General features: G+C 42.7%; 1 protein-coding gene across 3 annotated transcripts in view; it reads right to left on the bottom strand.

The window, feature by feature from the left end:
* The window catches only part of LOC141048077 (5-hydroxytryptamine receptor 2A-like), a 1,077,348-nt gene that overhangs the window by 844,208 nt on the left and 205,518 nt on the right, over positions 1-27,622 (bottom strand). The gene's annotated exons all lie outside the window — the stretch shown is intronic.

The following is a 27,622-nucleotide window of genomic DNA, read 5'->3' as shown; positions in this document are numbered from 1 at the left end:
TAATACAAAATTAATACAGTCTGTTATCGCAGGCTGAGGCCTGGTGTATCTGTGGTGGAAAATTGTTTGCTTTGAAGGCATACTTATCACATCTAATTTTTCTCAGAAGAAATCCATTTGTATTGAGGTTTTGATATCTTTCAGTAGTCCTTTTAAAATGGGCAAGGTAAGGGGCAAGGGACGGGGAAGTGGACTTAATGCTGATGGTGCATGCAGAGGAGGAGGCCGTGGTCAAGCAGAATGTGGGCCACAGCAAAGACCTCTGCGCGCTTGACCTTCCTGTCCCAGTTTCTAGGGATATGCATCACATCACTTTTGAATCCAGAGCAGTGTGAAACGGTTGTTGGTTGGATAGCGGATAATGCTTCCAGTCACTTAGCCACCACCACCACATCTTCCACATGGTCAAGTCTGAGTAGCCGTGACTGTGGATCGGATATTACTCACCCTGATCCTCCTTCCTCCCACCATGCTGAGTGCCCTGAGACACCTGATACCACACTCGAACACTCTGAAGAGCTGTTCAGTTATCCATTTGGAGATTCATGCTTCTCGCCCGCTCCACTTGAAGCGGGGCAAGATGATATTCCATGTAGCAATGCACAAATCTTTGAGCAGCCATGGTCACCTGAGGTGGATGATGATGAGACACAATTGCCGGAAAGTCAGTAGGAGGAGCAGGGTGCGGATGTGGAAGATGAGGTGGTGGATGACATAGTGACTGACCTGGCCTGGCAGGAGGACATGCAGAGAGAGAAAAGCAGCACACATGGGGAAGGAGACATATCACCCCAACAGGCAGGAAGAAGCAGTGTGGTGGCTGCAGACAGAAGGCGTGCATCCATTCCCCATAACACCAACAGGACAGAAATGGCCACTCCTTAGGTGAGATCTTCCCGAGTCTGGTTATTTTTTAAAGACTCTGCTGATAACTCCAAACAGGTCATTTGCAGCACTTGCCATGCCCGCATCAGCAGGGGTAACAAAACTACCAGCTTGACCACCACCAGCATGATTAGGCACATGGCAGCAGAGCACCTGACTTTGTGGGCCGAACCCCAGGCTCCAGGAACACTGTCTGCAGGTGACAATACTGCTTCTTCCACTGTTTCGTGTCCAAGCCAATCCCCAGTTCAGCGTGCCTGTGAAGAGGCCTCGGGCCCTGCATATGCTGTTGCCCACAGTCAACCAGCACCATCATCAAGCCGTCTACATCCTTGTCGCATCCCAGCCTTCAGTTGTCTATACCACAGTTATTGAAACGCAAGCGGAAATATGCAGCCAATGCCCCACAGGCCACAGTACTTAATTCTCACATTTCTCATCTGCTTGCGCTCGAAATGTTGCCTTTTGGATGGAAGTTTTTCGCAACCTCATAGCGGCGGCCATCCCAAGGTACTCGGTCCCCAGTCCCCACTATTTTTCCCATTGTGCCGTACCTGCATGACACCAGCATGTGTCCCACAACATTACCTGTGCCCTCAACAATGCTGTTACTGGGAAAGTCCACCTAACCACGAACACATGGACAAGTGCCTGTGGGCAGGGATGGTACATCTCACTGATGGCACACTGGGTTAATATAGTGGAAGCTGTGACCCTGTCAGACCTTGGGATGGAACACATTCTCCCCACGCCGAGGATTACGGGCCCTACATCAATCAGGGCTGCCCCCACAGTCTACAGCTCCTGCACCTCATCCTCCTCCTCGTCTTCAGCCTCCATCTCTGAAATGAACAATCAGTCAGAAGCTGGAAGCACTGCAGCACTGCCTCAGCCAAGTGGCAACAGGCTGTACTGAAGATAATCTGCATAGGTGACAAACCGCATAATGCAGAAGAGTTGTGGACAGCGCTGAAAGAGCAGTCAGATATTTGGCTGACACCATAGAACCTACAGCCAGACATGGTCGTGTGTGACAATGGCCAGAACCTGGTGGCAGCTCTGAGAAAAAGGTGAGCTCACACACATACCTTGCCTGGCTCATGTGCTTAACCTCGTGGTTCAATGTTTTCTCAAAGGCTACACGGAGCTGCCGGAGCTGCTAGTGAAAGTACGCCATCTGTCTGCCCATTTTAGAAAGTCAGCTATGGCTTCAGACACACTTGCTGGACTTCAGCAGCATTTGCATCTTCCGGCTCACCGACTGGTGTATGATGTCCCCACGCATTGGAACTCTACACTGCATATGTTGGAAAGGATTTGTGAGCAGAAGAGGACAGTTGTTGACTACCAGCATTAACAAGGCCATCAATATTCAGTTACGACTCCACACACAAGACCTCAGGAGTGGACATGGATGTCAGACATATGTACCATCCTCCAGAACTTTGAGGACTGCACCAAGATGGTGAGTGGTGATGACGCCATCATTAGCATCATCAGCATTCTGAAAACCTCTCTGCTCACAATTAAAGATGATGCATTACAGGCAGAGCACCAGGACATGGAGCAAGGAACCATACAGGGTGATTACACTCAGCCCAGTCTCATGTTGTCGCAATGTGGATTGGTAGGCAATGAGGAGGAGGAAGAACAGGAGCTACTTTCATGCAGTATAGATGGTACTACAAGAACAACTGTCATATCGTCTGTTCAGCGGGGATGGCTTGAGGACAGGGAGGAGGAGGATGAGGAGGAGGAAGACACCACGGTCAGTCATCATGTTGGTGAAGTCTTGCCTGTTATTAGTCTGGCATGCATCTCTGACTTTATGTTGCGCTGCATTTCCCGTGACCCTTGCATTATAAACATTTTTGGGGACACTCACTATTGGTTGGTGACACTTCTAGACCCATGCTACAAGGAAAACTTTCAATCTCTTCTTCCAGAGGCAGAGAGGTGTACAAAAATGTTGCTGTACCAGAGGGCCCTTGTAGCGGAAATACTGAAAAAATTCCCAGGTGAGAACGCTGGCAGCAGACGTCAGAGTTTGTTGTACAGTCAAGGAGTACAAGCGAGAGAGACAAAAGTCCAATCCAGCTCAGGCAGAGGAACAATGGCAAAGTTCTGGGATAGTTTACTCAGACCCTCACAACATGCTGCCACAGAGGCAAGGGGTGGTGTCACAAGAAGTGCAATGTTTGGGAAGTTGGTGTGGAAGTACCTTGCAGATCGTACAAACATCCTACGGGATTCCTTTGTGCCTTTTAATTATTGGGTATCCAAGCTGGTCACATGGCATGAACTGGCTTTCTAAGCCTTGGAGGACCTGGCCTGCCCTTCTGCAAGTATTCTGTCAGAGCAGGTTTTTAGTGCCGCTGGAGGAATTATAACAGATAAGAGCATCTGCCTGTCAACTGACAATGCTGACATGCTGATTCTTATAAAAATGAACAAGTGCTGGATTGGCCAAGACTTCTGTACACTACTGTTATGAATGGGTCACCGAGGAGGAGAGCAGGTCATGGCTAAGCCACAGAAAGCCAGAGAGGTTGGTACCTAAGCGGATTGCAGACCCCTGATCCTATCCACAAAACTAGCAGTAGCCGTGGAACATACCTGCGATGATCCTAGACGCCTTGGCACAGCCGGAGAGCTAACTAAGCCTAAAGCAAGAAAGGGGAAATCTAAACTGCCCCAGAGCAGACCCCAAAGGAATAGATAGCCACTAAACATATACTGTCGTTGAGACAAGATGAAAACACAAACACAGGCAGGAAAATAGACTGAGCAAATAGAATCATAGAATCATAGAATCGTAGAGTTGGAAGGGACCTCCTGGGCCATCTGGTCCAACCTCCTGCTCAAAGCAGGATTCGCTAAATCATCCCAGTCAGATGTCTGTCCAGCCTCTGATTGAAGACTTCCATTGAAGGAGAACTCACCACTTCTCGTGGCAGCCTGTTCCACTCATTGATCACTCTAACTGTCAAAAAGTTTTTTCTAATATCTAATCTGTGTCTCCTCCCATTCACTTTCATCCCATTGCTTCTAGTCTTTCCTTGTGCAAATGAGAATAAAGTTGATCCTTCTACAATGTGACAGCCCGTTAGATATTTGTAGTCAGCTATTAAGTCTCCTCTCAGTCTTCTCTTTTGCAAACTAAACATTCCCAAATCCTGCAGCCTTTCCTCATAAGACAAGGTTTGCTGACCGGTCACCATTCTGGTCGCTCTTTTCTGAACTTGCTCCAGTTTGTTGGTCTTTTTTAAAATGTGGTGCCCAAAACTGGACACTATATTCCAGATGAGGTCTGACCAAAGAGGAGTAGAGGGAAATAATGACTTCACGTGATCTAGACTGTATGCTTCTGTTAATACATCCTAGAATAGCATTTGCCTTTTTTGTTGCTGCATCACACTGTTGACTCATATTCAGTCTCTGATCTATTAGTATACCCAAGTCTTTTTCACATGTGCTGTCACTTAGCCCTATTCCTCCCATTATGTATATGCTTTTTTCATTTTTATTGCCCAGATGTAGTACTTTGCATTTTTCCCTGTTAAAAACCATTCTGTTAGTTGCTGCCCACTTCTCCAGTTTATTTATATCTTTTTGAATTCTCTCTCTCTCTTCTCTAGTATTAGCTATCCCTCCTAGCTTTGTGTCATCAGCAAATTTAATCAGTTTACCCTCAATTCCTTCATCTAAATCGTTGATAAAGATGTTGAACAATACAGGGCCCAGGACAGAGCCCTGTGGTACCCCACTTGAGACATTCTTCCAACTGGATGTGCAGCCATTTACGACCACTCTTTGGGTCCGATCACTAAGCCAGTTATGAATCCACCTAACAGTTGCCTTGTCCATTCCATACTTAGTCATTTTTTCTATAAGGATTGTATGAGAGACTTTGTCAAATGCTTTGCTGAAGTCAAGATATACTATATCTACAGCATTTCCTTGATCCACCCAATCAGTGATTCCATCATAGAAGGAAATTAAGTTAGTCTGACATGACTTATTAGTTACAAACCCATGCTGACTCTGTTTAATCACTTCATTCTTATCCAGGTACTGACAAACATGTTGTTTAATAATTTGTTCAAAGATCTTTCCTGGTATGGAAGTCAGACTCACCGGCCTATAGTTGCCTGGGTCCACCTTCTTCCCCTTTTTGAAGATAGGAGCAACATTTGCTCTTCTCCAGTCTTCTGGCACTTCTCCTGTTCTCCAAGAATTTTCAAAGATTATGGAGAGGGGTTCAAAAATTTCTTCTGCTATCTCCTTCAGTACTCTGCGGTGTAATTCATCTGGACCTGGAGACTTGAATTCATTTAGGTTAGCGAAGTGTTTCCTCACTATCTTTCTGTTTATAGATATCCTGGATTCTTCTATTCCCTTAATAAGACAGTGAAGAACAGTTGATGTTACATTTCCTTTCTGAGAGAAAACAGATGCAAAATAGGAATTTAAAAGTTCAGCATTCAATGATGGGGCCCACAATGACTAGGTGGACAGGAAAGGAAAGACACTGTCTGCAATCACGCAAAAAATCCTGCAAAAAGTCCAACATGTCTGTTGCAAAAAACACTGAAGTCACACGACTTCACCCCACACTATATCAGCACTCTGGTATATTCTGAAAGCAGAGCGAAAAGAGACCAATCTAACAGGGGATAAAGGAAACTGGCACAAACAGTAACATATGGGTGGTGATTCAGCACAGCCTCAGCCAGAGCTGACTGACCCGCACCAAGAAGAGATAGACAAAAACAGATCAAATGCAAACAGAATAGCAAATAAACCACTTAGCTGAACATTCAGGGACAGAGCTGGAGAAATCAGGCCTCAGGAGGAACAGGAAGCAAATCACCAGCAGGGATAGAGGGAGTCGACTGTCTTAAATCCCAGTCTGAAACCCCAGATCTCCAATCATCATCAACATTATGAGGTGGCAAGCCTCTGTCAATCAGATCAGCTCCATTACCTCCAGTAACCGCCAGAGGGAGCCCAGAAAGAGAACTCGCAACCCCTCTGTCGATCAGACCAGTTCCACTTCCTTCAGTAATAACCAGAGGGAGGCCAGAAAGCGAATTCACAACAGTACCCCACCTTGAGGAGGGGTCACCGAACCCTCATCCACGCCACCAGGCCGATCAGGATGGGCCCGGTGAAAAGCACAAACCAATCTTTCGGCATGAATGTCAAAGCAGAGACCCAAGAATTATCCTCCTGGCCATAACCCTTCCATTTGACCAAGTACTGGAGTCTTCGTCTAGCCAAATGAGAATCCAATATTTTCTCTACCTTATACTCCAAAATGCCTTTAACCAATACAAGGTCAGGAGGCGCCGCCATAGGAACTACTGGCTCAACAAACCTCTTCAACAAAGATTTATGAAACACGTTATGGATCTTAAACATAACTGGAAGAACCAATCGGAAAGAAACTGGATTAAGGATCTCCAAAATCTTATAAGGTCCAATGAATCTTGGCTTGAATTTTGGAGATGCAGCCTTCATAGGAATATTCTTTGAAGACAACCAAACCATATCACCCCGGGGACCAATGGTCCTATGCCGGTTGGAAAACCGTTGGGCTTTTTCCTGAGAGTGGGACAACTTATCCACCACTTGGTCCCAAATCTGCTTCATTCTCTCTACCACAGAGTCCAAACTTGGGCAGGCCAAAGATTTCACTTGCCCTGAAGAAAATCGAGGATGAAACCCAAAGTTACAGAAAAAGGGCAACATCAAAGTGGCAGAACTAGCTCTATTGCTTAGCGCGAATTCGGCCAAGGGCAAAAATGAGACCCAGTCATCCTGATCAGCGGATATGAAACATCTCAAGTAGGACTCCAAAGTCTGGTTTGTTCTCTCAGTCTGCCCATTGGTCTGAGAATGAAATGCAGAGGAGAAAGATAACTGAATTCCCAGTTTGGAACAAAAAGCTCTCCAAAATCTGGAAACAAACTGGACTCCTCTGTCGGACACAATGTTCTCAGGAATCCCATGTAACCGAACCACCTGTTGTAAAAACAAGGGCACCAACTCAGAAGAAGATGGCAACTTTGGGAGTGGTACAAGATAGACGATCTTAGAAAATCTATCACAAATTACCCAGATAACAGTCATTCTCTGAGAGACAGGAAGATCGGAAATAAAATCCATTGAGATATGGGTCCATGGCCTCCTGGGCACCGGCAGGGGCATCAACAACCCACTAGAACGAGAACAGGACTTGGACCGAGAACAAGTCCCACAGGACTGTACAAAATTCCTGACATCACGAGATAAGGCAGGCCACCAAAAAGACCGACTCACCAAATTTCTGGTATCAAAAAATACCTGGATGACCAGACAATGCAGAGCAATGAATTTCAGACATTACTCTTTTCCCCCACTGGTCAGGGACATACAATTTTCCCATGGGGCAACATTCAGGTTTGTCCTCCTGAAATTCCTCCAGGGCACGTCTCAAATCAGGTGAAATAGAGGAAAGAACTACACCCTCATTTAGAATGGTAGTAGGCACGGTCACATCAAGAGAATCTGCAAAGAAAATCCTAGAAAGGGCGACCGGCTTAACATTCTTAGTGCCCAGAAGAAAAGAGACCACAAAATTAAAATGCGTGAAAAACAAGGCCCACCTAGCCTGTCTAGGATTCAAGCATTTGGCTGATTCAAGATAAATCAAATTCTTGTGGTCAGTGAGGACCACAGCTTGATGTCTAGCTCCCTCCAACCAATGTCTCCACTCTTCAAATGCCCATTTCATGGCCAACAAATCCCGATTCCCAACGTCATAGTTGCGTTCAGATGGGGAGAATTTTCGAGAAAAGAAGGCACAGGGATTCATCTTAGAAGACACCGGATTTTTTTGGGGCAAAACTGCTCCTGCACCAATCTCAGAAGTATCTACCTCCACCTGAAATGGGAGTGAGACATCAGGTTGCCGTAGAACCGGAGCGGAAGTGAATCTCAGCTTAAGCTCCTGAAATGCCGAGACTGCCTCTGGAGACCAATTCACCACATCAGCGCCCTTTTTGGTCAAATCAGTCAGTGGTTTAACAATACCAGAAAAATTACTTATAAATTTACTGTAGAAACTAGCAAAACCCAAAAACTTCTGGAGAGCCTTCAAATAAGTGGGCTGAACCCAATTATAAATGGCCTGTATCTTGGCCAGGTCCATTTCAATAGCAGACGGGGACAAAATGAATCCCAAAAATGAAATCCTCTGTACACCAAAAAGGCACTTTGATCCCTTAACATACAGAGAATTTTCCCTCAAAATCCGGAACACAGTCCGGACATGTCCCACATGAGAATCCCAATAACTGTAAAAGATCAAAATATCATCAAGATAAATGATCAAAAACTTATCCACAAAGTCCCAGAAAATATCCTTCATAAAAGATTGGAAGAAAAAAGGGGCATTAGTGAGCCCAAAAGGCATCACCAGGTACTCAAAATGTCCCTCCGGAGTATTAAACGCCGTCTTCCATTCATCCCCGTGCTTGACGTGAATAAGATTATACGCCCCCTGAGGTCAAGCTTGGTAAAGCAACAGGCACTTTTAACTCTGGAAAATAAATCAGAAATCAGGGGTAATGGATACTGATATTTAACAGTGATTTTGTTAAGGGAACGATAGTCAATACTTGGCCTTAATGCACCATCTTTCTTGGCCACAAAAAAACCCAGCACCTAAAGGTGAAGAGGATGGTCTAATATGACCCTTCTTCAATGACTCCTTGATATAAGATCGCATAACATCATGTTAGGGTACCGATAAATTGAAAAGTCGACCCATGGGAAATTTACACCTGGCCATTAACTCAATTGCACAGTCATAACTCCTATGAGGAGGCAAAGATGCAGACTTACTCTCACTAAATAAATCAGAAAAATCAACCAAATAGTCAGGAATATCATGAGACTGGGGAGAGGTGGAGAAAGCTGGAGTGTCACTAAGAACACATTGACAACCCCAACTCACCACAGACAGAGATTTCCAATCCAAAACAGGATTATGAGTTTGCAACCAAGGAAAACCAAGAACAATAGTATCATGCAAATTGTGCAACACCAAAAATTTACAATTTTCTTGCTGGTCCGGGGCGACCCCCATTATCACCTGGGTCCAAAACTGGGGTTTATTCTACGCCAAAGGAGTTGCATCAATACCCCTCAAAGGGATAGGAGTCCGCAGGGGTATCATGGGAAAACCACAATGTTTAGCAAAGTCCAAATCCATCAGATTCAAAGCTGCTCCTGAATCGACAAAAGCCTTAGCGGAAAATGTAGACAAGGAGAAGATCAGGGTAATCGCCAAAAGAAACTTAGGCTGTACACTGCCCACCGCAAATGTGTGAGCAAAACACTTTTCTTGTTTAGGGCAGACAGAAATAGTATGAGAGGCATCGCCACAGAAAAAACACAGCTTATTACACCTTCTAAACTCCTGATGTTGCAACCTAGATAAAACCCATCACATTGCATGGGTTCAGACGTTCATTTGAAAGGCGGCAACGCCTCTCATGTAGTTTTACGTTCACGTAAACGCCAATCAATTTGAATGGCCAATGACATAGAATCGTCTAGACCAGAGGGAACAGGAAATCCCACCATAACATCTTTTACGGTTTCTGCCAAACCCTTCCGAAAGAGAGCTGCTAGGGCATCGTCACTCCATTTAGTAAGGATCGCCCACTTTCGGAATTTTTGACAATATAACTTTGCAGAATCCTGACCCTGGTTCAATGCCAATAAGGTTTTCTCAGCTTGATCAATAGCATTACATTCATCATACAACCCCAAGGCTTGAAAAAACGCGTCCACATTAGCCAGAATAGGATCTCCTGGTGTCAAAGAAAAGGCCCATCCCGGGGATCGCCACGCAGCAGGGAAATGACAATTGTAACTTGCTGCACAGAGCTCCCCAATGAGTTAGGTTTCAAAGCAAAAAATAGTTTACAATTATTCTTAAAATTCAAAAATTTAGACTGGGTGAGCGAGATAGGCAGAAATTTCCCGCACTTCAGCAGTGAGCTGCTCAGCACGATCAGGCAATTGCTTAGTCTCCATTTAGAGAAAAAAAAAATCTCCTCCTGCAGCCCCAGAAAAAAAAGAGGAAAATATATATATATTATATATATAAAATCCTGACACTTTTTTTTTTTAAATTCTTTCCTTCCTTAGAGTACCCTAGAGTCTACACTTAGGCTAGTGATTCTGTTATGAATGGGTCACTGAGGAGGAGAGCAGGTCCAGGCTAAGCCACAGAAAACCAGAGAGGTTGGTACCTAAGCAGATTGCAGACCCCTGATCCTATCCACACAACTAGCAGTAGCCGTGGAGCGTACTTACGATGATCCCAGACGCCTTGGCACAGCCGGAGAGCTATCTAAGCCTAAAGCAAGAAAGGGGAATTCTAAACTGCCCCAGAGCAGACCCCAAAGGAATAGATAGCCACCAAACATATATTGTCGGTGAGACAAGATGAAAACATAAACACAGGCAGGAAAATAGACTGAGCAAATGATGGGGCCCACACTGACTAGACAGGACAGGAAAGGAAAGACACTGTCTGCAATCATGCAAAAAAAACCTGCAAAAAGTCCGACATGTCTGATGCAAAAAACACTGAAGTCACACGACTTTGCCCCACACTATATCAGCACTCTGGTAAATTCTGAAAGCAGAGCAAAAAGAGACCAATCTAACAGGGGATAAAAGAAACTGGCACAAGCAGTAACATATGGACGGTGATTCAGCTGACCCGCATCAAGAAGAGATAGAAAAAACCAGATCAAATGCAAACAGAATAACAAATAAACTACTTAGCTGAACATGCAGGGACAGAGCTGGAGAAATCAGACCTCAGGAGGAACAGGAAGCAAATCACCAGCAGGGATAGAGGGAGTCGGCTGTCTTAAATCCCAATCTGAAATCCCAGATCTCCAATCGTCATCATCATTATCAGGTGGCAAGCCTCTGTCAATCAGATCAGCTCCATTACCTCCAGTAACCACCAGAGGGAGGCCAGAAAGAGAACTCACAACCCCTCTGTTGATCTGACCAGCTCCACTACCTTCAGTAATAACCAGAGGGAGTGAATTCACAACACACCACCGAATGAAAACATCGAAACATAACCTCAAATTAAGTTTTTGCTTGGTTGGGGAGGTGTATTCTCATGCACCTCTTTACAATCACACATGGTTATCCGCTTCCTGATTGGGTCTGTTTGGTGTTATCCTCCTCCTTATCCTCATCCTCATCATCCACAACCAGTAGAACACCAGGGTCAACGTATTCCATGATGTAAAAGTCACTATATTTTTATTTATATCCCTGTGTCTGAGCTGTTGCTAGGGACAAACACATCTCAATGGACACATTCTGGCTTCATATCTATGAACCTGTGTTCGCCCCTCCCTTTTGTTATTTTCTTTCATTGGTAGATTCACATTTTTAATTTATTTGTTTGATTTCTGTATGATTTCTCATTATGTTTCCTCATTCTCCAACACTAGATCACCATGGTTAAAGTATTCTGAGCTGCTACAGGCAGTTTAATTTTTGGCAAGGGTGTCTATGATGCCCATAGTATACTTTTATAATATGTGTAACCCCCATGGGGAAATGTTTGTCAGCTCATGAACTACGTGTATGGGCATTACAAGTCTAGGAGACCCACTCCTTTACAATGGGCCTAGTTTTTACTGAGGCCTTCATCATTGTCTCCTCCTTGCTCGCCACTAGGTGACCAGGGTTAACGTGTTCTGTGCTGCTACAGGCAGTCTAATTTTTGGCAAGGGTGTCTCTGATGCCCACAGTATACTTTTAAAAAATGTATCCCCCATGGGAAAATGTTTGTCAGCCCATGCACTGCGTGTATGGGTGTTACAAGTCTAGGAGAACCACTCCTTTACAATGGGCCTAGTTTTAAATGAGGCCTTCATCATTGTCTCCTCCTTGTCTGTCACTAGATGACCAGAGTTAACATGTTCTGTGCTGCTGCATGCTGTCCAATTTTTGGAAAGGGTGTCTAGGATGCCCATAGTATACTTTTAAAAAATGTACCCCCCCATGGGAAAATGTTTGTCAGCCCATGCACTGCATGTATGGGAATTACGAGTCTAGGAGACCCGCTCCTTTATAATGGGCCTTTTTTTAGGAGGCCCTCCTCCATGTTTCTTCCAAGAAGGGGTTTGTAGTGTGTGCAAATTTGGGTCAAGGTGGCCCTTGCATTCAATGAATAAGGAAACTGTATGGCAGGGCCAACTGAAGACTGTGAATTGGGATTTCATGTGGCCTTCCAGGATGTGGGTTCAAAGGCTTATTGGGGGTGCATATGACTTGGTAGCAGGGCAGGCCTTGCAGTCAATGCATAAAAAACGAGTATGGGAGTACAAAATGAATAAGGTGAAGTGGATTTTCCTGTCCCCATCCAGAATGTGGGTTCAAAGGCTTATTGGGGTGCATATGACTTGGCAGCAGGGCAGGACTTGCTGTCAGTGCATAACAAAAGAGTATGGGAGTACAAAATGAATAATGTGAAGTGGATGTTTATGGGCCCATCCAGTATGTGGGTTCAAAGGCTTATTGGGGTGCATATCACTTGGTAGCACGGCAGGTCTTGCAGTCAATGTATAAAAAAACGAGTATGGGAGTACAAATCATGTGAAGTATATTTTCCTGTGCCCATCCAGTATGTGAGTTCAAAGGCTTGTTGGGGTGCATATAACTTGGTAGCAGGGCAGGCCTTGCATTCAATGCAATATTTTTTATGGAGGCCCTCCTGTACCTCTCGTGAAACGGGTATTGGGGGTTCATCATATTTCTTGGCAGCCCATCCACTCACTGCATAGGCTATAACAGTTTCAGAGACCCACTGTTTAATAATGGCCCTTTAAGCGGATTAATGCCGCCTGATTCCCCTGTAAAAATAGGCTTGGTTACTGTAAAAGTCACTCCTTCATAAATGAAACAAGATGTGTCTGCTTATGTGTCACACACCACATGGACAGCTAGGGTTGTTAAATGTTACAATGACATATCCCAGTGAATGCATCTGTATTGGTTGAAAGCAACATTAAAGTTGAAAAACCCTTTAAAAACGCTGCGTTTGAACATAGCCCAAGTGGTGGAGGAACATTTTGGTCTGAGGTTAATTATTTTGCCTTATATACAAGTCATTTACCTGGAAAGGATGTTCCTTAACATATTTCCCAGCAAAATCCCTTTTGGTTTCGTTTTGGTATGTTTTTTGGTGCAGCAGTAAAAATGGCATGAAAATTGTTTAAAGCTGTGAACTAGGAGTCAGGAATGCTTCCAGGGGCGATCCCCATGATGTCCCCGTGTCATTTGAGCAGTGTTTCCATCATTTTCAGACATTTTTAGAGCCTAAAAGGACCCCCAGGGGGGATCGCGGTAAAAATGCTCGGGTCTCCCATAGACTTACATTGAGCTCGTTGTTCTGTCCGAGTACCCGAGTATTCCACTTTGCTCGACCCAAACGACGAGCACCCGAGCATTTTAGTGCTCGCCCATCACTAGTAATGATCCTAAAAAAGTTTGTATAGTCTTTACTTTTTATTTTTTTATAAAAGATATATGCACCCAATATTGGGACTGTAGGGAATATCACTTCCTGCAAGAGAAGGAGAGTATATAAAGAAGGACTAAATTGACTTTTAACATCCTGATGAAGGGGGAGCCGATAACGTGTAGTTTTTTAATGGAATCTCTATGCAATGAACAATACATTTTTCATCTAAGAGGTGTGGATCCCCTTGAGTTGGTAGGCGAGTGTATTGGTGGTTACCGTAGCGGAGGTTCCATCCAGCTGATGAGGAGTGAAGTTTGAGTGTAGAGAAGATACATTGGCTTGTCAAAGAGGGCTTGTGAAGAAGTTAGGTATGATTGTCCCAAAGGGCATATGGTCCACACAGCAGAGAAAAAAATCAGAGCTTGATACGTAGAGGATAAAGTTCACCAGGAAGAGGGAGGGTACAGGCAGTCCCCTCCCCCACATGCCTCCATGTTGTGAGAAGAAAATTCAATGTTCTTTGGGATTTAGTGAGCAAAAGCAAGGGAAAAGACCAATGCATAAAAATAGCGCATTGGTCTTTTCCCTTGCTTTTGTCCTTGCTATTTGTACAATGCATTATGCAGCACCCTATCAGCAAGTATTACCCCATTGGTAGTGCACCTTATAAATTTACTGTTCAGCTTTGGGATTTAGTGGTGACAGCTGGTGTTCCTCTTTTTTCTTTGTAGTTGCATTTTGATAACTCAACACATTGTTAAGATAAATAAGATAATTTAACATTACACAAGCTATTTGATAATCTTACTTAAGGTGTCGATTTATAGCTTTTTTGGCTAAGATAACCCACTGCTGTGCAATCTGAGTCAAATTTACCTTTGCTATATCTGTATGTCACTAGTGCCAGGAGGTAGTTACCCTGTTAATAAATCATTAACTTACGTGGCACAAGTGAGAGCTGATTTGCCATCTTTTCCAATAGAGCATTGAAAAATAAAACGCCATACTCAGTTTGGTCTCAAGAAGAGATAATTATCAACCAAAGATTCTTAATACTATAAAACACAAAAGTGTTTTTCAAACAGACAAAAAAATATAATTGAATGAAAGATAAAACAAGTCAGTCAAGTTCTACAGTTTTGAGTTAATAGCTCTATGCTGACCTGCATGCTTTGATGATTAGAGGCCACAACAAACCTTGCAGTCATGATTTTCTCCGCTCGCTTTTTACAGCCTTGATGTTAGCAAAAATAAGAATCAGAAGAGCTATAGACACCTAAGAGTAGTTGATTTTGCTTTATTATTAATTGGAAATATATTGAAGAAAGAAGAAAATTATTTGCAAATGTGCATGCAGCCAATATATATAACTTGCTAAAGGTCTTTAAAGTTAGGTGTAACACCCTCCTAAAATTTACTTTTGTATTCATCAATGACCTGTTAAACAAAATTTTGTCTAAAACATTTGAATGAAAAAGTCTATCCAGATGAACATAATAAAGTATATTTCCATAACAATCTGTAATTGTTACAAATGAGCAGGTCAGGGCATATTTAATTTGCCTGTTCGCTTGTTTTTTCCTTGGAAATGTGATTTGTGGAGAAGTTATTCTCTGTAAATTGAATGTCCCTCATTATGCTCTGTAGTCTTTCCAGGTCCCAAAGCATATTAGAAATCTAATATCTAAATAGATAGAAGCAATCTGTCTAGTCCTCACAGCATTTTCTCATACCCCATCATTCATGTTGGAATCCCCAGGCCTCTCACGCTACGTTTCATGAGGTTTGAGAGGGTTCAGAAATGCTTTAGAGGGTACAGAAAGTCATGGCTTCATGATATGCCCTGCTACCTTCCACATGGACAATATGAAAGCCTGGTTCAGTATAAGAAGCCTGGGAAGTCAAACGCAAGCGGCTGGGGATCAGAAGATATGGTGAGGATAAGATGGGTGGCAGTGAGTAGCTGAGTGGCAGAAGAAATAAGCAGTAAGGAGTATATGAAGATTTTTACATTTTTTCACCTTTTCATGGCCCTTCATAGTTTAGAAAAATGGTGGCCAGTAGTCACTACTTTGCTGAATCCTCACGGCAATGAATTACCAAAAAAATTTGAATTTTGGCAAATGCCGATTTTTGTAAAATGTGAGCCGAATTCTATTTCAATTGATTTTTTTCACTCATCTCTAGTAACTGTCTATTTATAACTGATACATTGTTCTTGTGCTGATGTCACTTGCAGTAATAGTTGGACATTTACAGTGGGGAAATAAGTATTTGATCCCATGCAGATTTTGTAAGTTTGCCCACTGACAAAGACATGAATAGTCTAGAATTTTAAGGGTAGGTTCATTTTAACATTGAGAGATAGAATATCAAAAATAAAATCCAGAAAATCACATTGTATAAATTATATATGTACATTTATTTGCATTTTGCAGTGAGAAAAAAGTATTTGATCCCCTACTAACCATTAAGAGTTCTGGCTCCTACAGACCAGTTAGACACTCCTAATCAACTCGTTACTTGCATTAAAAAGACTCCTGTCCACAGACTCAATTAATCAGTCATACTCTAACCTCTACAACATGGGTAAGACCAAAGAGCTATATAAGGAAGTGAGGGACAAGATCATAGACCTGCACCAAGCTGGGGAATGGGCTACAAAACCATACATAAGACGCTGAGTGAGTAGACAAATGTTGGTGCAATAGTAAGAAAATGGAAGAAATACAAAATGACTGTCAATCAACATCGATCTGGGGCAGCATGCAAAATCTCACCTCGTGGGTTATCCTTGATAATGAGGAAGGTGAGAGATCAGCCTAAAACTGCACAGGGGGAACTTGTTAATGATCTCAAGGCAGCTGGAACCACAGTTACCAAGAAAACCATTGGTAACACATTACGCCATAAAGGATTAAAATTTTGCAGTGCCTGGCAGGTCCCCCTGCTCAAGATGGCACATATGCAGGCCTGTCTTAAGTTTGCCAATAAACACCTGGATGATTCTGTGATTGGGAGAAGGTGCTGTGGTCAGATGAGGCAAAAATTGAGCTCTTTGGCATTAATTCAACTCGCCGTGTTTGGAGGAAGAGAAATGCTGCCTATGACTCAAAGAACACAGTCCACACTGTCAAGCATGGAGGTGGAAAGATTATGTTTTAGAGGTGTTTCTCTGCTAAGGGCACAGGACTACTTCACCTCATTAATGGGATAATGGATGGAGCCATGTATTAGGCATCGGGTTCCTGCAGCTGCACAGCAGGAATCCAGAGCCATGCAGCCAGCGGTCTCCCATTCCCCTCCGACCTCTCAGGGATCTGCACAGCAATCTCGGCAATCCATATGCCCTGCTCAGACTTGCTCTCTGGGTCTGGTTGTTGCTGCCACCTCTGGACCAGCAATAGTAGCGCAGCCAGCTCTGCAGCAAGCCACTCCAGAGGCTAAGTCCTCTCACCACGCTACTGGGCATGCTCACGAGATGATCTCCCAGTGGACATCAGGAGTCACGTGCTCAGGTCCTTCTCCTGATCTGATTGGTCCATCTCAGAGATCTGGAAGGTTCCAGAAGCGCACGGCTATAAAAGGCACGCATGGGCGCTTGGCCATGCGCTAGTATAGACTCTTATTGCTATCTGTGTGAATGATGATGAATGCATGTGACTGCGAATGACTCATTAAGATCCCCTCCCTCTGATATTACATGTGTGGATAGGGGCTTAGTCATAGAGTCAGTGCCACTCAGTGGCGCACTACAGGCCACAGTTCACATCTTACAGCACTAGCATCCGACAGTGCGCCTCCTCTTGGGCATTGTCGTGTGGCGGCTGGGTCGGTCGCCGCGCTGCAGTCAGCAGCACTTGTTGGTGTCTGCAGCAGCGACGCCTCACGCACGGTAGGCCTAGACGAACATTGACCCTGAGTCTTGGGCCTAGTCCTGTGACCGTATACCGTGTGTGCACACCGCTGAGACCTGTGAGGTCAACAAGCTCAGCATTTACATTTAAGTTCTAAGCATCTCTGTTGTGATAACAGAGTACGTTCAATGCACACCGGGTGACGTTCAACCCGTGTGAGATATACCGCCATATTGTGCATCTGCCATTATCTAGCAGCGGTGTAACACATACTGCATGGTGGACCCCGGGCGGCGAACGCACTTATTATTATTTATTTATTAGTGCGTTCCGCCGTCCCTAACACCATGTACCCTAAAATCCTGAGTGACAACCTCCTTCCCTCCGCCAGGACATTAAAAATGGATCGTGGCTGGGTCTTTCAGCAAGACAATGACCCAAAACAAGGCAACAAAGGAGTGGCTAAAAAAGAAACACATAAAGGTCACGGAGTGGCCGAGCCAGTCTCCCGACCTTAATCCCATAGAAAACTTATGGAGGGAGTTGAAGCTCTGAGTTGCCAAACAACAGTCTTAAAATCTTAATGATTTAGAAATGATCTGCAAAGTGGAGTGGACCAAAATTCCTCCTGACATGTGCACAAACCTCATCATCAACTACAAAAAACGTCTGACTGCTGTGCTTGCCAGCAAGGCTTTTGCCACCAAGTATTAAGTCTTGTTTGACAGAGGGATCAAATATTTTTCACTTTATAAAACGCACCTGATTATAAGACACCACTAGGTTTTAGAGAAGGAGAATAAGCAAAAAAATTGAGCCAAATAGTGTGCAAAAACATTTAATTGAATAACAAAATATTATTTTAACATAGTAGACTCAACAGCAGTCAACAGCAGCATTGTGGGTAACATGTAAGAACAGTCTCATGTACCATAAGTTAACCATATTCTGGATAATGTCCATTATACTGATTGAAAAACAGCTACAGAATTTATAATGATTTCTATATTGTTTTCTTATAGTCAGAATAGATCTCTGAGTATTTTATAATTTTTCTTTATTTTTTTCTAAGTTAAGGCAACCGTCTTGCATAAAGTCTTGGTGACCTTTAAACAACAAAGCATAAACCAAATTACTGATATTCCATGTGACAATAGCATTGTGAACTTTTCATTTTACTATTGGTCAACATTCTGCATTTAATAATTGCATTTCTACTTCATAAAAGAGACAGTGCGAGCAGCTGTGTATGTTGGTGGCAGTTTAGGAATAGGGGTCTGGTTGCTCTGTCAGCAGGCATGACCTTTTCATTGTTACCTGTCAGCTAGATATTCCTGAATAGAAAACACAGTCACATGCCGGGAGAGCTCACAAATATAAAAGTGGCAATTTTCTGAAAAAATAGTTCCAGCGAAAATCATAGCTGCTTTATATCAGGTAATATTTCATGTATAGTTTGTAAAAAAAAAAAAAGAGTCTATATTTTCTATGTAAACCTAAAGTAAAATTAATGGAAGGTTGATATGTGCATGAATAATATTTGTATAAAGATTCTGATGTCAGAAATTGAAGATTATATAGAGTGGTGCTACATAGGCACTGGTTATCTCTCTATACAGACAAAATCGATCAGAAGAAATGTAAAAAAATGAAAAAATTAAATTAAAAAAATAAAACTTCTACTAATAATAATGATTACACCCTGGTAGTGATTAGAGATGAGCAAATATTTCAATCTTCGGTTTGGCTCATGATCACCGAATTTGCAATATTCACCAATTTAATCATCTATTAAATTACCTAACATACACAGCAAAAAAGCCAGTGTTGCCTACGCTGTGTGACAGCATGGGAAACACTGGCATATCGCTAATGATTGGCGGTGATATCAGAGAGCCGTGGTTCCCACGCTATCAGAAGAAAGCGTGAGCGCTCAGCTGTCCCCACGCCATATTTTAATTATTTAAATAAATAATTTAAAAAATGGTGTGGGGGTCCCCTCCATTTTTGATATCCAGCCTTGCTAAAGCAGACACCTGGGGGCTGGTATTCTCAGGCTGGTAAAGGGCCATGGATATAGCCTTCCCACCTAAAAATAGCAATGCACTGCTGCCCAGAAAAGGCACATCTATTAGACGTGCCAATTCTGGCACTTAGCCTCACTCTTACCACTTGCCCTGTAGTGGTGGCAAGTGGGGTTCATATTTCTGCATTTGATGTCACCTTTGTATTGTCAGGTGACATCAAGCCCACAGATTACTAATGGATAGGCATCTATAAGACACCTATAAGACACCTATCCATTGCTAATCCTATAGTTGTATGGAAAATAAAGAAACAGCCAGAATAAAGTCCTTTACTAGAAAAATAACAAACAGTTATACTCACCTAAAGCCTATTCCACCAAAGCCCTCATTCTCCTGTAATAAAACTAAAATAAGAAAACAACAATATACCATACCTGTCTGTCATTCTGTCCCACACCGTAATCCATATCTGGGGAATTACTAGTTTTCGACCTGAACGGTGCCAAGATGTGAATGTCAAGGCTGAGAACCACTGGGGAATGAACTACTGCGAGCGGAGCCTCAGTGACCGGTGGTGACGTCATCGAGATTATGTCTGGTCACTGAGGCTGTGTTTCCGGCTGGGCTGAACTGCTGTGACCTTGGTGAGATCTCCGCTATCACCGTAGGAAAAAGTCACTGGGTTCAACACATTTCAAGCTCAGTGCCTTCACAGCAGATCACCATGAGAATTTTCTCACAGCCTTTCATCCAGTCGACACTGAGCACCGTGTGCTCTGTATCTATCTGTGAACTGCTATTCCATGACTAAGGGCACCGTGAGTGTGAGAAAGTTCTCCTGCTCGTGGTGCTGTCTGACAGGTCCTGCGAGTTCAGGGCCAAGGAAGTCACATCACCTATGTGATGTCGACGTGAGCACCATGGGAAATGTTCCCATGGTGCCCACACTCATGTCAGAAAGGTGAAGTTAGTTCAAGTTAGTTCACAGGCTGTGAATTCCCGAGACCTATCTGATGGCACCACGAGCAGGAGAACATTCCCACTCTCGTGGGGCCCTCAGACAAGGAATAGAAGTTCACAGGGAGACACTGAGCACACGGTGCTCAGTTTCAACTGAATGACAGGCTGTATGGATGCATCATGCATCCATGCAGCCTGCCATCTAGATGCAGCAGAGTTGGACCCATCGTGGGACAAATGTAAATCTCTGCAGAAAGGTAAGGAATGCTGTTTGCATTTTTGCCTCTTCTGCAGATGACAATTCCATCGGGGGAATAGGCGATGTCATAAGTATTGTTTAATTAAGACTATTAAAGGAGTTTGTGTCTTTATTTCAATTAAAGGACTTTTTCTGGGTGTCTGTGTTTTCTTACAATATGACTATGGGGTTAGCGAGGTAAGTACCAGAATTGGCACATCTTAAAGATGTGCCTTTTTCTGGGGTGGCTGAGGGCTGATGTTTTTAGCCTGGGGGGCCAGTATCCATGACCTCTTCGTAGGCTATTAATATCAGCCCGCAGCTGTTTGCATACCCTTTGCTGGTTGTTAATTATAGGGGGATCCTATATAACCTTTTTTATGGTCACCAGTAAAGGCTAAGTATACAGCTGTGAGCTGATAGTAATAGCCTGGGAAGCTCCATGGGTATTATCCCCTTCCAAGGCTATAAACATCATTCCCCAGACTTCTGCTTTCCCTCTGCTAGTTACAAAAATTATGTGGGAGCCCACGCCATTTTTTTTTAGAAAAATAATCTTTTATTAATTAAATACATGTACAGTAAGCTGCACACACTGTACTAATTGTTTTTGACACTGACATCTATATATCTACCTATTCTATTTGTATTTGCTGTGTGTAATCCATCTCTTCTATCCTGTCAGCTGCTGCAGTGATTTTACACTACCGCAGCTGCTGAATTGCTGGCTTTTCTTCTATCTATGTAATATATATAAATATATATATATAAATACTCAGAGGCAAAAGTTATAACACGGAGGACCGTGAAACCAGGTACAAACAACAAAGACTGAAAAGTCCTCCAATGAGAATAAAAAAATATTTTATTAGGACATAAAGAGAGAGAAAATATCCCACAATTCAAAATATACACCTCATAGCTCTAATGAAAATACATTTGCATAAATAATATTTACCAGAAAAAAATCACCCAGGGTCCCCCTGACGCACGTTTCGATGGATATTTTCCTCAGAAGGGAAGCTATGAGGTGTATTTCTTTATATTTGGCTTTTCTTCCTATAAATTTACTTTTCATTTTAATTGGGCTTTTGTCCCTTATGGAGGAAGATCAGATATGGGAAACCAGCAATGCCTGAGTTCAAATAAATATAAATATTTTTTTGTGCATGATCTTGGTTTTTGATATTGTTGATCTATATTTTGAATTGTGGGATATTTTCTCTTCATTATATTATTGCTACACTAGAAATTTATTAATGTTACTAATTAGTATAAACAGCTTTTCTGATATACAAAATTATTTTTTGCACTTGCTCTTTATATATTCTTTGTATGTAATCATTGCTTTCATGTGCTCTTTGATATGCTACATGTAATTATTTTTACTATATATATCTATATATGAAATACTATCTGACTCTTACTAGCTATATGAAATACTGTTTTTCACCCAGTGGATGTGTTTTTTTTGCTATTCCATTTTAAGTATGGTTTGCCGTCTCTATTTTATCTTATATCTTATATCTTGTATTATATGTCCTAATAAAATAATTTGTTTAAATATATATATATGTGTGTGTCACTGACAATTATATATCTATATATTCTTTGTGTATATATCTATTCTATCTATTCCATTCTAACCTGTCATGCTATAATTTTACTGAACGTGGCATATGAATTGCTGGCTTTTATTTTTTTACCAAATGTTACCGACTTTTTCAGATTTTAAGAAAAATGCTTATGTTACCGATCACGAATCCGAATGTACTATATTCGTGCCAAGTTTATGTTTGGCGATCGTTTTCTGAACATATTTGCTCATCTCTAGTAGTGATGTCAATATATTGTATCTGTCCAGACAATCTGGTGCCAGAGGATTAACACAACTCAGACAGTCGAAGAAAAGCATTCAGTGGTGGACTATATCAAAAACAGCCAAAAAAGTGCACTGATTTAGGTGAAAAAACAGCACTTATTGAAAGAACAACCGGCAAAACAAGAGTATCAGAAACATACAATCAAAACAAGAAAGGGGAACTAAAAAATGGCATTACATGGGTACCGTATTTTCCACTTTGCAAGATGCATTTTTTTTCCCCCAAACTTGGGGGGAAAATGGGGGTGCATCTTACAAAGCGGACATGCCTGGGTGTAGGCCGCAGGGGTGTCCGGGTGTCTCCAGGTGTCCGGCGGTGCTGTGGGTGTCTCCGGGTGCGCAGCCGTGTCTCCACGTGCCCAGCGGTGTCTCCGATTCCCATCCTGGGGCTCTGTCAACATTTTGCGACAGGCCAGAGCCCCGGGGCTCTCTCTCGGTTCCCTCTGTATTGACTCTGGCAATATGGCGGCCGCCGCCAGGGGCGGCGCATGTGCTGATAGTGATCTCAGGACAGAGCTCGAGAGATGAGATCTCAGAAATCTCATCTCTCGAGATCTCAGTCCCGAGATCACCATCAGCGCTTGCGCCGCCCCCGGCGGTGTCCGCCATATTGCCGGAGTCAATACAGAGGGAACCGAGAGAGAGCCCTGGGGCTCTGGCCTGTCGCAAAATGTCGGCAGAGCCCCGGGATGGGAACCGGAGACACCACTGGGCATGTGGAGACACGGCTGGGCAACCGGAGACACCCACAGCACCGCCGGACACCCAGACACCCCTGCGGCCTACACCCGGTAAATGTCGGCAGAGCCCCGGACTGCTGCACAGACCCCCCTGGCAGCAGCACAAGCCCTCCTCGCAGTAGCATAGACCCCCAGCAGCAGCACAGACCCCCAGCAGCAGCACAAGCCCCCCTGACAGTAGCACAGACACCCAGCAGCAGCACAGACCCCCAGCAGTAGCACAAGCCCCCCTGGCAGCAGCACAGACCTCCAGCAGCACAAGCCCCCCTGGCAGCAGCACAGACCCCCAGCAGCACAAGCCCCCCTGGCAGCAGCACAGACCCCCAGCAGCAGCACAAGCCCCCCTTGCAGCAGCACAAGCCCCCCTGGCAGTAGCACAGGCCCCCCTGGCAGCAGCACAAGCCCCTCGGGCAGCAGCACAAGACACCCTGGCAGCAGCACAAGACCTCCTGGCAGCGCACTGCACATCGGAGCACCCTCTCATCCCTTCCTGCGGCATGCAGTATCACCTCACTCCTGCCTCCTTCAGCAGTGACCCTGAGACCCCGCTTAACCGCAGCCACCACTCCTGGTAAGCAATAAGACGCATGGATTATTAGAAGCACCACCATTTTATTAAAAATGAAATATTTTTTTCTTATTTTTCTCCTCAAAATTTGGGGTGTGTCTTATAATCCAGAGCGTCTTTTAAAGCGAAAAATATGGTATAATTTATGGACAAGATCAGATAAAAAGTTGACCAGGAAAAACATGGCTATGGCTTACAAAAGGAACTTTGAAAAAGGAAACCAAAGGGCTAATATTAAGGTACTGTCACACTTAGCGATGTACCAGCGATCCCAACCAGTGATATGACGCGGTCAGGATCGCTGGTGCATCGCTAAGTGGTCGCTAGTGAGCTGCCACACAGGCAGATCTCACCAGTGCCATCGCTGGGGTCGGGGGTCGCTACTTACCTGTCACGGTAGGCGATCCTGCGTCCTCCTGCCCGGCTCCACGCTCGTTGCTCGTCTCTCCACAGGAAGCACCGCAGGAAGCTGACGACGAGAAACGGTCCAGGACGTTCTCGCGCGATCAGCGATAACCAGCGTGGGAGCGGGTTGAAGGTAAGTATCAGACACAGCAATATCGCTAGCAATATCGCTATAACGTCAAAAGTTATAGCGATATTGCTAGCGATATCGCTTAGTGTGACAGTACCTTTACCTGCACAAGAACAGGCCATTTGAAGATCAGGATAGATGAGTGTTATGATACCAAATGCACAGAGTGTAAGGAATCAGACAAAACATTTGACCATGTGCTCAGTTCATGCAAAAAAAATAGCCACATAACACTGTGGTGGCAAAATTAATTAATTGGGAGATTTGAATAACCAGCTGTCCACTAAGATTAAATAGTTGGAGGACACAGTGGAAAAGGTAGTTGAAAATGAACATGTGAAAATATTTTGAGACTTTTGCATAGAAACAGACAAAGTTCTTGGCAACAACACACCCAGGACTGTGGATCCTCAACATGGCAATACCTGGAGAAAGCAGGGTCGAGGAAAAAAATGGAAGAGGCTGAAAAATATCAATACCTGAAAATTGAAATTCAAAAACAATGGCACATATCTGCAGCCATGGTACTAGTGGTCATAGTCACACTGTATGCTGTCCCCAAAACCTCGGGAAGCAAATACAATTCAATGTTGCCAAAATCACCATCAGTCAACTGCAGAAAGCAACTGTGTTTGGATATTCGCATATCCTACCCCAATAAAATATAAAATCCCAGGTTCTTGGAAAGAATCCGATGCATAATGAAGGCCAATATCAACTAGTTATGTGACAGTTGTGACTATTAATAATTATATAATAATAAACTATGGAGATAAAATGCATAATTTCAAAACAGTATATTACTGGTTTTTATACCATATAGTCAAGTTTTATGGTAAAATCTAGCCTCAGTCAATTTATTCTTACATTTCTAGAAGGAATATCAGTGGAATGGTACAAATGTTATTTAATACGGAATGCAAGTATTTACTAAAACAGACATTTTAGGAGAGTTGACATGAGAGATCATATCTAACTAGATAAAAGTTATGTTTAAGGTTATTCTATAGTTTCATTTACATTGATTTGTATAGAATTTTTGACCAATTCACTAAATAAAAACCTTTTTCTCTGTAATATTTTTCTATAGTAGAGTGCAGCAATTTTTTATGTTAGAAGAAATAAACATTGCCTTAGGAAGTATAGTAAAGTTTACATGCCAAGTGCTTGGAATACTGTCATCCAAACTTGATAAGCTACAAAGATTTTCTGTAAAAAAAAAACTTTGTGTTTTGTCAATTTGGTCTAGTTACTATTTCCCCTTTGTAAACTCTATGCTCCATAGTGGGGGTTTTGCTGCCTCTGACAGATAATTGTGTACGAACTTCTGCATTAAAATCCTATAAACAATACAAAGGGCCGACCGCTTGCAAATTTCATACTATGCAACCAGTAGAGAATCAACCATCATGGTAGCCCCAAGCGCATCGTGGAGCAACAGTGAAATAATCAGATTTAGAGCCCCCATGTCTAGATATTTGTCATATTCTATGGCAAGATAATTTATCTGATTTGGAAGAAAGAAAAGCAAATCCAGTAGAAGAGCAAGTTCTGAATTAGTATAAGTTCTGTGTAAGCTCTATAACTATTACTTGTTAAAACTTGTTATAATGATTCATCAGATCTCCAAAAAATACATATTTTTTTTACACAGATGTGTAAGGTCTTGATTTTTCATTTTTAGTTGTATTTTTATGGTATAATTTATGGATCTATATACTGTATTATAGTGTAATTTATAATTTGTTCATATAATTAAATAATTCACTCATTTCTTTAGGATTTTTGTCATGCTATATAGACAACACATGACCTTCGCTGCACCGGCGGGGGGGTTCAGTCACCGCTCTGAGAATACATCGCGCCTCAGCACTGACTGACACTGGCTCTGCATTAGGGCTGTCAGTCAGGACCGAGGTAGCAGTTACAGTGCTTTGTATACTCGGAGCGGAGACTGAACCGGCGCCGCCTCCGTGACTTAAACCGGAACATTACGGAGGGAATAAAGTTCATTTTCTCCCTGCAGCATTCATCTACGTGCAGGCACTTCGCAGGCTAGTAATTCTATTATCCTGAAGATTAACCCCATATCTGTAGGTTAATGGTGCTTTTTCTGGTAACAGGTTCCCTTTAACGTGTACCTAGACATATGTTTTGCATTACTTACTCATATTTTGATTGGATAAGGCTATGTTCCCATAATGAGTTTTTGATAATGTAGATGTTCTGTACCTATTAAGTAAATTAGAGTACTTGCATTTTTGAGTACTTTTGCTACATGAGTTTTTATTGCATTTTTGACACTGAGCTCTTTGTCTCTTATTGATATGTCATGTTTTAAGTAAAGCTGCTTTGTTTTTGATACTTCCTACTATTTGGTTGTGACAAAACATTGAAATAGTCTTATGCGAATTACATGCGTTTTTGATATGTTTCCGCTGCGGAAATACACTAGAGAAGCTGTGTTTTTCACCTGCAGATTTTCCACATCTAAAGTCTATGGAGAAAATCCACACATAAAACTTAGCATATGTGCAAGAGAAATTAACATGCTGTGGATGTGAAATACACACCGCAGGTCAGTTTAGGCTGAGTCAATAAAAAGCAGAGGGCAGGAGATTTCTATAAATCCCACCAACTTTGCTAGAACTGTAAGATGCTGGCACAAAAGTTATTACACAGAGTCAAAATCTCACCTAAAATTAATTGTGGGCACACAACCTAAATGGAATTTTTTGGCTATTGGATTAAAAAAAATACTGTTTGCACATAGTCCATATCTAATTTAAACCTTATTTGAATTGCTAATGATGCCAAGATTACACAAGCTTTTTACAAATTTTAAGAACTGTGTAAATTAGCAAACAAGATGCAATCCTTTCCTCAAACAGTGTTGACAATTTTTTCTGAGTTTTTTTATGACGAGTGGAAAGAAAACCCTTGATAAATTCCACTCTGCTTGTTTATACATAAATTCACAACATAAAGGCTTGTTCAAACATTCGTGTTTTACATGCGTGTTTTATCCAGGTTTTGCAAGACTAGAACTTATACCCACAACACTCTATCGATATATGCTCAAAAGTCTTTTTTTTTTGCTTGTTTTAAAGATTGATTGTCAAAAAAGTGAAACAAGACAATTGCATTTTTGATCCTTGATCCAATTTGGGGTTCAAACTTGCCCATCCACGTGAATTGCTCAGTAAAAAACATGGACTGCACTCGGATGCCCTCCCTGAGCCATCTAAGTGCTGTCCATCTTTTTCTTTTAGTGTTTGATCAGTAGAAAAACCTTTAAATATTTATTTTTTCATTGCTTATTATAATTGGATGCAAAACTGATGGTAAAAATGGACACAGACTAAAAATGA

Source organism: Dendrobates tinctorius, unplaced genomic scaffold, assembly GCF_039654945.1.
Source record: "Dendrobates tinctorius isolate UK_male_01 unplaced genomic scaffold, ASM3965494v1 ptg000133l, whole genome shotgun sequence".
Classification (NCBI taxonomy): domain Eukaryota; kingdom Metazoa; phylum Chordata; class Amphibia; order Anura; family Dendrobatidae; genus Dendrobates; species Dendrobates tinctorius.
The sequence above is the reverse complement of the archived record's forward strand: the minus strand, read 5'-3'. Positions and strand labels throughout refer to the sequence as shown.